Consider the following 10,124-nt stretch of genomic DNA (forward strand, 5'->3'; position numbering starts at 1 on the left):
TGAACTAATTCTGAATTCTTAACCATTACTTGCTTTAAAGGCATCAGATAGACACTCTTGCCAACAAGCCTTCCCTGCTCACCTGAGAGCTGAAATAAAAATGGTTTAACCCTTCGTGATGTTTTGACGAGGCACTTGCCTGGATCTTTCCACTCCATCTGGGTGAATATCAAACGGAAGATCTCAGTGACCAAAGAAGGGCATAGGTTTAATTATCTCACTGCAGCCACATCCACTCAGCCTGCCCGGAGCCCCCGCCTGGACATTCACTGAGAATACAGTTAGCACAGGGCAATGAGAGAGGGTTCATACAGTGACCAAAGCCTTGAGGGAGCAGGGAGGGCATGATTCCCAAGGCGACCTGAGAACCATTTTCAACCTTTTCTGTGTCTATTGCAAGATAGTAATGGCTTAATAATGTTGTTTATTTTCCCTTTCACCTCCCCTCCCCCAAGACAGGGTTTCTCTGTGTAGCCTTGGCTGTCCTGGACTCACTTTGTAGACCAGGCTGGCCTTGAACTCACAGAGATCCACCTGCCTCTGCCTCCTTGAGTGCTGGTGCCACCACACCCAGCCTGACGTTGTTTATCTTATTTATTTATTTTTGCAGCAGAGGGAATGAACCGATCCCAAAGGAGGCTAAACATTTCTGCTCACAGCGTCCTGAGCTGCAGTTTTGCCAACTGCCCACACTGGGTGAGGCGAAATATGTATGCAACAAGTGACCGGAAGTGGATGTGCTCCTTACAGGTAGGTGACAAGAGACAAAGGCAGACATTGTCGCAAGACTTAAGAGAGCCGTGCCTCCCTTGCTTGTGGTATAGCTAGGGACCCCGGCAGGCAGACTGGCCCCGAGTTCATATCCCTGGCACTGTGGTGCTCCATGGGCAAAGGCACCAAGGGTACCCTGCCTCTAGAAAAAGAAGAAAGGCCAGACTCCCGGGGCTGTTCCTCCCCCAACTCAAGAAGCCACATTCCCGAGGAGGGCTGGGAAGCAGGGTCCAGGTTGTTTCGGGTGGGCGCCCTGTCCTCCCTCCCCCGTTACATTGCCAGCACATTCTACAGTTATTTTGAGAACTACGTGTTCAAAGGGGAGGTCGGGAGAGACTGGGTCAGTCAAGGCTATCTGGGGACTGTCCGGCACAGACAAGCCTTAGAGAAAAAAAAAAAAAAAAAAAAAAAAAAAAAAAAACACTGAAAAGATACCATCTCCTATATTGTCAGGCCTCCAAATCACAGCCTGCAGCTGCTCGCCTTGAGAATTCTTATTATGGAGAAAAATAAACCCCTATCTACTCAAGAGGCTGTAAGTCAGAATTTTTCCTGTTCCCTGCATCCCAATGTCATCCTCATGGACACAGGGCAAATTTCTGGGTGTCGTGGGGGAGGTGGCTAGCACAGAAGAGGGGTCTGGGGAAGTTTCTTGGGGGAGGGTATGGCATTTACCTTGGGACATGAACACCTGATAGGTAGAGAAGGGAGCCGACGAAGTGAGGGGAGGTCACTGTGCGAGAACAGGAGAGGCGAGGATCGAGACACTTTCTGGATTGTGACTCCAAACAGTTAGGTTTATTTTTATTTTTATTTCCTCCACCCCCCCCCACCCCCATGGAATGTCTGTACAGGCTAGAACTTTAACCACCCCCTTGCCGCTCCTAGTCTTAATTTGGAAGTGGGGTTAGAGTCACATTTTTGGGATTCCCCACATATGACCTACTGAGCTATTTGGAGCACAGTTTGCTGCTGTTTAGCTTGCTTTCATCCATGCCTCTCCACTCAACTTCTGGCCCCAGGGGCTCAACGGAGCTAGTTGGGTCTCTCTGTCTCTCATCTCTCCTGGTCTCTCGGCTCCCGGTTTAAACTGGGGATTGCTCAGATCCCTCCGCTATTGCCCCTGCTGTGCTGGAATTTCTGGCTGCCAGTGGCAACTCAGTGGACTAAGCCTTTTCAGAGTTTGCGGGTGGCAAGGCCCTTACATTCCTTCCCATTGTTCTCCGATTTCATTCTTTATGTAGGAACAGGTGAACCTCTGGTTATTGTTATTATTTTTTTGCTTCAGTGAGATTTACTTTACCTGTGTAGGTAAAGTACCTAGGATGCATTCCCTATTCTCTCCCAAACTCTGTTACAGATGAAACAGACTTTTTATTATATTTTATATACATTTAATTTATGTTAACTATATAATGCTAAATAGCACATATTAGATAATAATAATGCAGTATACATATATACACATGCACAGCATGTTTTATCACACAGTTTTCCTGTAACTCTAACATTGGTATTGATGGTTGAAAAAGGTAAAAGAGTGGGTCATGCTACCCCCTAGTGGCAGACTGTGGCAACACACTTCTTAGGGAAACAAGTTTCATGCCCACTTCACAAACACACCATACCACACCGATAAACACGGGGTTTGGATAATTCCACTCGTGTGACATATGTACATATTTCAAAATGTATTTGAAACAATCTCCACGTTTATAGAGACTGAGATATTTCTTTCTAGCTCTGTGGTTTTAACTCTTTTTTTTTTTTTTTTCCAGGATGATGGCCTGTGGGTGTTTTAAAAACGAAGCATTTTCATGAATTTTGATAACAAATAAGTGTTAATAAAAACAGTTTTAATAATAAACAAACACGAGGATACACTGCATCTGCAATGCTTCCCATTCAGCTTATGTTTTTCTCTCCAAAAATCTTTGGACCAAACTGGTATGTTTCCCGGACGGAGAGGGGTTTGATGGGTGTTGCCGCAGAGCGGGGGACACAGATCAGCAGTGTGGCCTGCAGCAGCTTGAGGCGTGATTTCTAGAGGATTCATTTTACTTCTTCTTTCTTCTTCCTCCTCCTACTTCTTTTGGCTTTTCTGAGACAGGATCTCTGTGTGTAGCCCTGGCTGTCCTGGAACTCGCTTTGTGGACCAGGCTGGCCTCAAACTCACAGAGACCCACCTGCCTCTGCCTCTCGAGTGTTGGGATCAAAGGGAGTGTGTCATCATGCCAAATTCTACTCAGAAGAATCTCCTAGGATTCTTGACTTCAGTGAAGGAGGAACTGAAATTTTTTGCTGAAAAATTCTGATACATTTATTTATTTATTTAGTGGTGTGTGTGTGTGTGTGTGTGTGTGTGTGTGTGTGTGTGTGTCCGAGGACAATTTTTGAGAGTTGGATCTCTTTCCACCATGTGAGTTCTAGGACTGAACTCCGGGTGTCAAGCATGTCTGACAGGAGCTTTACCCACAGAACCATCTTGCCAGCCCAAGTTGGAGCTTGTTACAGAAGGATTTAAAACTAGAGTTCAGGGTGGACAGGTGGGGCCACTTAGGTAGAGGGCAGCACACACCTGGGTGTGGGCAGGGCTTCTCTGGTGAGTCTGTGCCTTTGTATTAGAGCCACCTGTGAGAATGTGCTGGCTTCTGAATTATGCTGTCCAAAAGACCTCTGCTCGGTTTTTTCCTTTTCTTTTAGTTCATGAGGTTACAGTGTAGTTTGCGAGGGCTATAGGCTCATAAGAATGGCAGTTGTGCTGAAGGAGGTCTCCGCTGACCTGGGTCACAGGGAGAAAAGATGCATGTTTTGACTGTGAACAAGGTCCGTAATCTTGTGAGGGTCTCGGAAAGTTTCAGGGTTTTCACGGGCAAAGGAGTAAAGTTAGGTTCAGAGGTCATAAAAACTTAACCTTAGGCATGGTTCCGTGTTATGTAAACATCGGAGGGAAGTTATTTTCTCTTAGTGTCTCTGCACCTGTGTCCTGGAGCAGCACCACGCCCTTCCTATAGTGACCCAGGCTGGGCCCTGCCAGAGGCTTGAATGCCTCCCCAGCGGCGGCTCAGAAGCTGGACTCCGGGTCAGGATATTCTCATTCCGAAGCTTGTTAAGCTTGTCAAAAGCTTTTCCTTTGCTGAAAGTATTCAACTCACAACACTGGACAAGGCTGGGTAAGTTTATTTAATTTCCTTTTTGTGTTTCTTTTAAGACAAGGTTTCACTGTGTAGCCCTGGCGGTCCTGAAACTTACTCCGAAGACTAGGCTGGCCTCGAAATCACAGAGATCCACCTGCCTCTTCCTCCCGAGTGGTGAGATTTAAAGGTGTGCATCACTACTTTCTGGTTAGCTTATTTGTTTTAGTTAGTTTATTTTATTTAGTTATTTATTTTATTTAGTTATTTAATATACATTATATATATAAAATATATAGATTATATATATTGGTAACTCCTGCAAAAGACCAGGGAATAAATGTTTTAGACTTGTGGGTCATAATTAATGGTACTCACTTCTGCTGATATGGCCCAAAGTCCACGGCAAAAATGAATGTGGCCCTTCCAAACTAATGTCATCCACACTGAATACATATAAGTATTCTTCTTCTCGGTCATTCTGAAACAGAAGAATCATTCATAACTTGCTGTTGGTTCATAAATAAACCACAGCCTGGAAATGGTTGTCAGCATCATGAACCTTTTCCTAAACCTGCCAGCACATAGCTCCTAGACACAGGCCATTCCCAAGCCGCAGTAGCAATGAACAAGTTCAGGAAGTTTGTTATGGTTATAGCAGCCTTGATCGAGACTCTGCTGAGGTCCGTTAGAGACAGAGATTTCTCTGCCTTGGGTGAGAAAGCCAAGAAAGGAATAAAGGTGGGTCTTTACTCTGAGCTACCCAAATATAAAAGATTTAATCGGCAGCACCAGTTAATCACTGGGCTAAGGGGTCACCTCTCAGGAAGCTGAGCCACACATAGGAAGACAGGTAAAGGGCTAAAAGAAGTAATAATCCCTTTAATGAGATAAAGTACATTTTTTTCCTCGAATTCCTATCCCCCTAAGTTTGGTTTCTTACAGAGTCACAAACATTGCAGCTTCTTAACTTTCCTTTTTTAAAAAAAAAACTTAAAAAAATTTATTTCTATTCCATGTGAATTGGTGTATGCATTATGTCTGTGTGAGCGTGTCGGATCCTATGGATCTGAGGAGGAGTTGCAGACAGTTGAGCTGCCGTGTGGGTGATGGGAATTGAACCTGGATCCTTGGGAAGAGCAGTGCTCTTAAGCGCTGGGCCATCTCTTCAGCTCCCTTTTAAACTTTTCTGAATTACTCAGAAGAGCATAAATTTCCCTTTTCTTCACTTTTCTAAACATGTTTCCTGACACCTTGGGTTTCCCCTCTTCCTGTAAAGCTCCCCTTCTTGCCATGTGGCTGCTTATCTGCCATGTCATTGACCTGCATGCTGGCTCAACTCAAACAGAATGACATTTTCTCTTTTCTCTTCTCCATCCTCTTTCTCCAAGATGCTACCTAGATTTACATCTTTTCTGACCTGGGGTTTTTCTTTAAAATTCTCCTTGAGCTTCTGTTTGATTTTAAATTCTCTTACTGATAAGACTGAAAATCCCAGGGGGCAAGCTGACGTCTCTGGTATCATGCAAAATATAGGCCTCTAGATAGGTCCACTGAAGTGGTACCCCAACTACCATACCCAACTACCCCATCCAGTACAAGGGAGCCAGATCTGCTCATTTCTCCAGTTTTCCAAGTGTCAGGAAAAGTTACTTCTTCAGAGAAGGGAGTGACAAAGGCAGGGGGTAGAAACAGGACATTTGTTTAGGGGTAGGGTTTTGATCTGTGGCCTTGCCCATAAACTAAAAATGTTGCTCTTCTCCTGGCTGGCAGCTAGAAATACAAAAAAAAAAAAAAAAAAAAAGATTTTGGGGGCTCTGATCCCACTTCTGTTTCCTGAATGACTTTGGGGTTCCTTCTTTAGTGGGTGAGGGAGGTGATGAGAACAGAGATGGAAACTGTTTGGATAGGGCAGCAGTACCCGATGGCAGCAGCTCTGAGAAAGTCCTTGCTGGATGCCGGAAACGCCGGCATGTTCTGTTCCTGTTTGTAATCTCCTAAGTGAGAACCTCTGCCTAAAAAGCTGCAAGTGACCGTGATAGGCACCGAGCGGAGGAACCTGGACACTTAGTTGGGTTAACTGGACCAATCAGTTCATGCTCCTCTCCTTACCTCATCCCAGGTTCTGCTGAGTTCTTTAGAAAGGCCCCAAACTAGAAGCTCAACGGTGCCCTGTTTCCTGACACCCGTCCCCCCGCACAGCAGCTCTGGCCCCGCCTTAAATTCCCAACCATGATTCTAAAAAAAACAAACCTCTCTCTAGAACTCACTCACTGTGGTCTATGAGTTTCAATATTCAAATTTTTGAGGTAGGAACTTGAAGGCCACTGTTTGATGTACAAGTTTGAGGTGACCCTGAGAACTTGGTACCACGATTTCTGAGACAAGTCACCCCAGGAGCTGAAAAATGACCCAAAGATGCTTCAATATTCCTATATCAGTTATTGACACAATTGTATTCTCTAAGGACAATCTGTGTTGCTTGGTTACCCAGCCTTAGAGTATCCCAGAACTTGCCATTTCTAGCTGAGAAAAGTCTTTCTTTCTTTAAAATGTTCCTTACTTTTTAAATTGTTTATCTTGTCCACATGTATGCGTGAGTACGCGTGGCATGTGTGCCACTGTGTGCATACAGAGTTCAGAGGGCAGTCCATTTCACCATCCCATCGAGTCAGGGTTCTACAGCTGTGTACTCCAGCTGTGGCCCAAGGACTTCTGGGTGATTCTTTTGTCTCTGCCTTCCCAGGGGTGAAGAGGTTGCAGATACACATCACCATATTCAGCTTAATTTTAGAACATCTTTTTGAAATTTATTATTTATACAATATTCTGCCCACATTTGTGCCTGTGGGCCAGAAGAGGGCACCGGATTTCATTATGAGCTACCATGTGGTTGCTGAGACTTGAGCTCAGGACCTTTGGAAAATTAGTCAGTGTTCTTAACACTCTGAGCCATCTCTCCAGCCCCATATCCAGCTTTTTAAATAGTGGGTTCCAGACATTAAACTCTGGTCATCAAGCTTACACATACAAGGCCTTTACCTGGTAAGCCATTTCCCTGTCACACCCCATAGTCTTTATTTATTTATTTATTTATGACTGTCAATAAGGGCTTTTCTCTTCAGTTTTCTGGGTTAGTTCACACAGTTCATGAAGGGTTAAAGTTTGTTATTAATCCCAAGCTGGTATATTCTGCTTTAGGTGTTTGGCCCTGCTGACCCTTCATTTCCTAAAAAGATGTTGAACCATTGAAAATCCTCTTTCCAAAGTTCTTCATGGCTGTTTTTTCAAAATCTAATTTAGAGCCTCCATCCGTGTGGCAGTTCGAATAGTTTTGGCCCCCATAGACTCATGTGTTTGAATACTTGGCGCACGCACAGGGAATGGCACTGTTGGGAAGTGTGGCCTGTGGGAGGAGGCATGTCATGTTGTGGGTGGAGTTTGAGGTCTCCTAGTGCTTGAGCCCCACCCCACGCAGAAGAGAGCCTTCTCCTGGCTGCCTTCAGATCAAGAGCAGAACTCTCAGCTCCTCCAGCATGTCTGCCTGCAGGCTGCCGTGCCCCCAACCATGATGATAGTGGACTGAGGCTCGGGAACTGTGAGCCAGCCCCAATTAAATGTTCTGTTTTGTAAGAGTTGCCTTGGTCGTGGCGTCTCTTCACAGAAATAAAATCCTAAGACCCTCACTCAGTCACCCCCAGGTCCCTCTTGTCCCATGTCTACATCTCTTTGCACACACCCCTTTCATTTTTCTAACTTGCCGCTTGAATAATTAAACCACTGCTCATTTGGAGGTTCTGAGCCCTTATCGACATGCTAATCACCGCTCGGCTCTCCCGCGGCTTCTTCTATTTCCTTCCGAGATGAAGTGTGCAGACCCGAATGACAGTCAAGGTCAGGAGTGCGCATTTGTATTTCACGCCACCTCCCCATCACTGTGGCGACGGCCTCTTAATTCAGAGGCCGTCATTCGCTTCCCTGACCTCCAGCAGGTCCCTGCAGCCCTCCTCAGAGCCTCACCCCGATGCTTCCAAGATCCTGTCTTTAAGAAGTTATGACTAATTCAGAGTCCACCAGCCATCAAAACCTTTAAATTGCTCTTCCGAAGAGTGAACTGCCTCCCTTGGGGTAACTTAATTTACCAAGTGTCCCTGGCTGGTTTTGTCCCACTCCAGTCCTTGTCCCTGCCCTTAGTAACTGTTTTCATAGCTCACACTGGCTCAGTCTGAAGAAACGGAACTTTTATTTGGGGATGAGCCAGTGCATGAGATGGGATGTATTAAGGTCAGATTTCAAGTTTTTGTTTTTGTTTTTTTTTTTCCCCAAGGAAACTTTTTTCGGGGGGCACAGCTACGTGATGGGGCCTGGCGTCATGCTTAGCCATGTAGCTTCTGGTTGGAGGAAGCCTAGAGATTGTCTTTTATCTGAGACTCTCCCACTTTTATTTTTTTAAAACTGAATTTTAAAATTCACCCGTGGAGAGCTTCTGAGACAAAATGCTGCCCCATTGACAAAACTGCACCCTCTCTACCTTCCTCTGGTTATTTATTTATTTATATGTTCATATATATATATATATATGTATTTGTTTTTGATTGTGTGGCGTATGTGTGTGTACGTGCCTGTGTGTGTTCCTGTGGAGGACACTGGGTGTCCTGCTCAATCACTCTTTACTTCATCACGGTGACTAGGAGCTAAGCTATCCCTTTGTTTCTGGCCCTCAGCTTTTGGATTACAGGTGTAAGTTTAGCCACGCCCAGCTTTATATGTGGATTTTGGGATTTGAACTCAGCTCCCCATACTTATGTAGCAAATACTATAAACCATGGAGCTATCACCATAGACCTTTATTGATAGTTAGAAGAAAAATTAATTTTAAATTAGCATATAAAATAAGGGGTTTTCTTATGGCATTTTTAAACATACTTAGTTTTGGTTGATTTCTGTACCCCACCTCCAACTTTCACTGGTAATTTTAAAATACGTGTAAACATATGTGTTAAGTTGGTAAAGCTTATGTCCTGGCTAGTTTTATGTTAACTTGACACAAGCTAGAGTCAGTCATCAGAGAGGAGGAATTCTCGATTGAGAAAAATGTCTCCATGATATAGGGCTGTGGATAGTCCTATATGTCATTTTCTTAATTAGTGACCAATGGAAGAGGGACCAACCCACTGTGAGTGGGGACACCCCTGGCCTGGTGGTCTTATGTTCAAAAACAAAGCAGGCTGAGCAAGTTAAGGGGAGCAAGCCAGTGAGCAGCACCCTCCATGGCCCCCGAATCAGCTCCTGCCTCCAGGTTCCTGCCCTGCTCTAGTTCCTGTTCTGCCTTTCCTTAGTGATGGGCTATGATGTGAAAGTGTAAGCTAAATAAACCCCTTCCTCCTCAACTTGCTCTTGGCCATGGTGTTTCATCACGACAATCGTAACCCAAATGAGGACAGTCTAAATATAGATTGTCATTACATCAACGACAGATTTCATGGCAGGTCCTGGGACAAATCATGATGTGTCATCTGTGATGGTTAGTTTTCTCTGTCAACTTGTCTAAATATAGAATTGCCTAGAGGATTGGCAGGGCACATCATTTGTGTGTGTGTGTGTGTGTGTGTGTGTGTGTGTGTGTGTATTTCCAGAGAGGGTTAACCAAGCAGGAAAGAGTCGTCTGCATGTGGGTGGCACCATCCAGTGGGGTGGGAGCCTGGGCAGGATAAAGGTAGAGAAAGGAGAAAGGATTTCCTGCTTCCTAGGTGCTGTTATTTGAATGACTCTCAGCCACCACACCTTCCTTGCCATGAAGGACTGAGCCTTTTGAACTGTGAGCCCAGATAAATCTCTTCTCCCTTCAGTTGTTTCTGTTAGGTATTATGGTCACAGAGAATTAATTTTAGACAAAGGAGAGGAGAGAGGAGGTTGTAGAATGTGTATATTAGATTAGTGCATATGTAAATACACACAGAAAGACAAAGCAGATGTGGCAAAATGTTAATGACGAATTAGGTGAATTAAGGTGAACAGAGTGAAGAAGCAAGAGGAATCTAGGTGAAGGGTACAGGGCAGTTCACTGATAGTTTCCAACTCTCCTGTAGGGCGGAGGTTCTTTGAAAAAGAGATTTCATCAATTAGGAGTAAGGAAAGCAGTCTAGAGGCCCTGAGACATTGGCTTATCCTGGCTCTGTCTTCCCTATAGTGCTCCTTGGCGTGTTCTTGGGTTTAATC

At 44.7% G+C, this 10,124-nt stretch overlaps 1 long non-coding RNA gene across 1 annotated transcript; it reads left to right on the forward strand.

Moving 5' to 3' along the window:
* Positions 1–616: 616 nt before the first annotated feature.
* Positions 617–2,658, forward strand: LOC132648102 (uncharacterized). The gene is made up of 3 exons (XR_009586477.1): positions 617–750; positions 1,225–1,306; positions 2,550–2,658. It is a non-coding gene; the product is annotated as an uncharacterized LOC132648102 (long non-coding RNA).
* The last annotated feature ends 7,466 nt before the right edge of the window (positions 2,659–10,124 follow it).

Source organism: Meriones unguiculatus, chromosome 15 (assembly GCF_030254825.1).
Source record: "Meriones unguiculatus strain TT.TT164.6M chromosome 15, Bangor_MerUng_6.1, whole genome shotgun sequence".
Taxonomy (NCBI): domain Eukaryota; kingdom Metazoa; phylum Chordata; class Mammalia; order Rodentia; family Muridae; genus Meriones; species Meriones unguiculatus.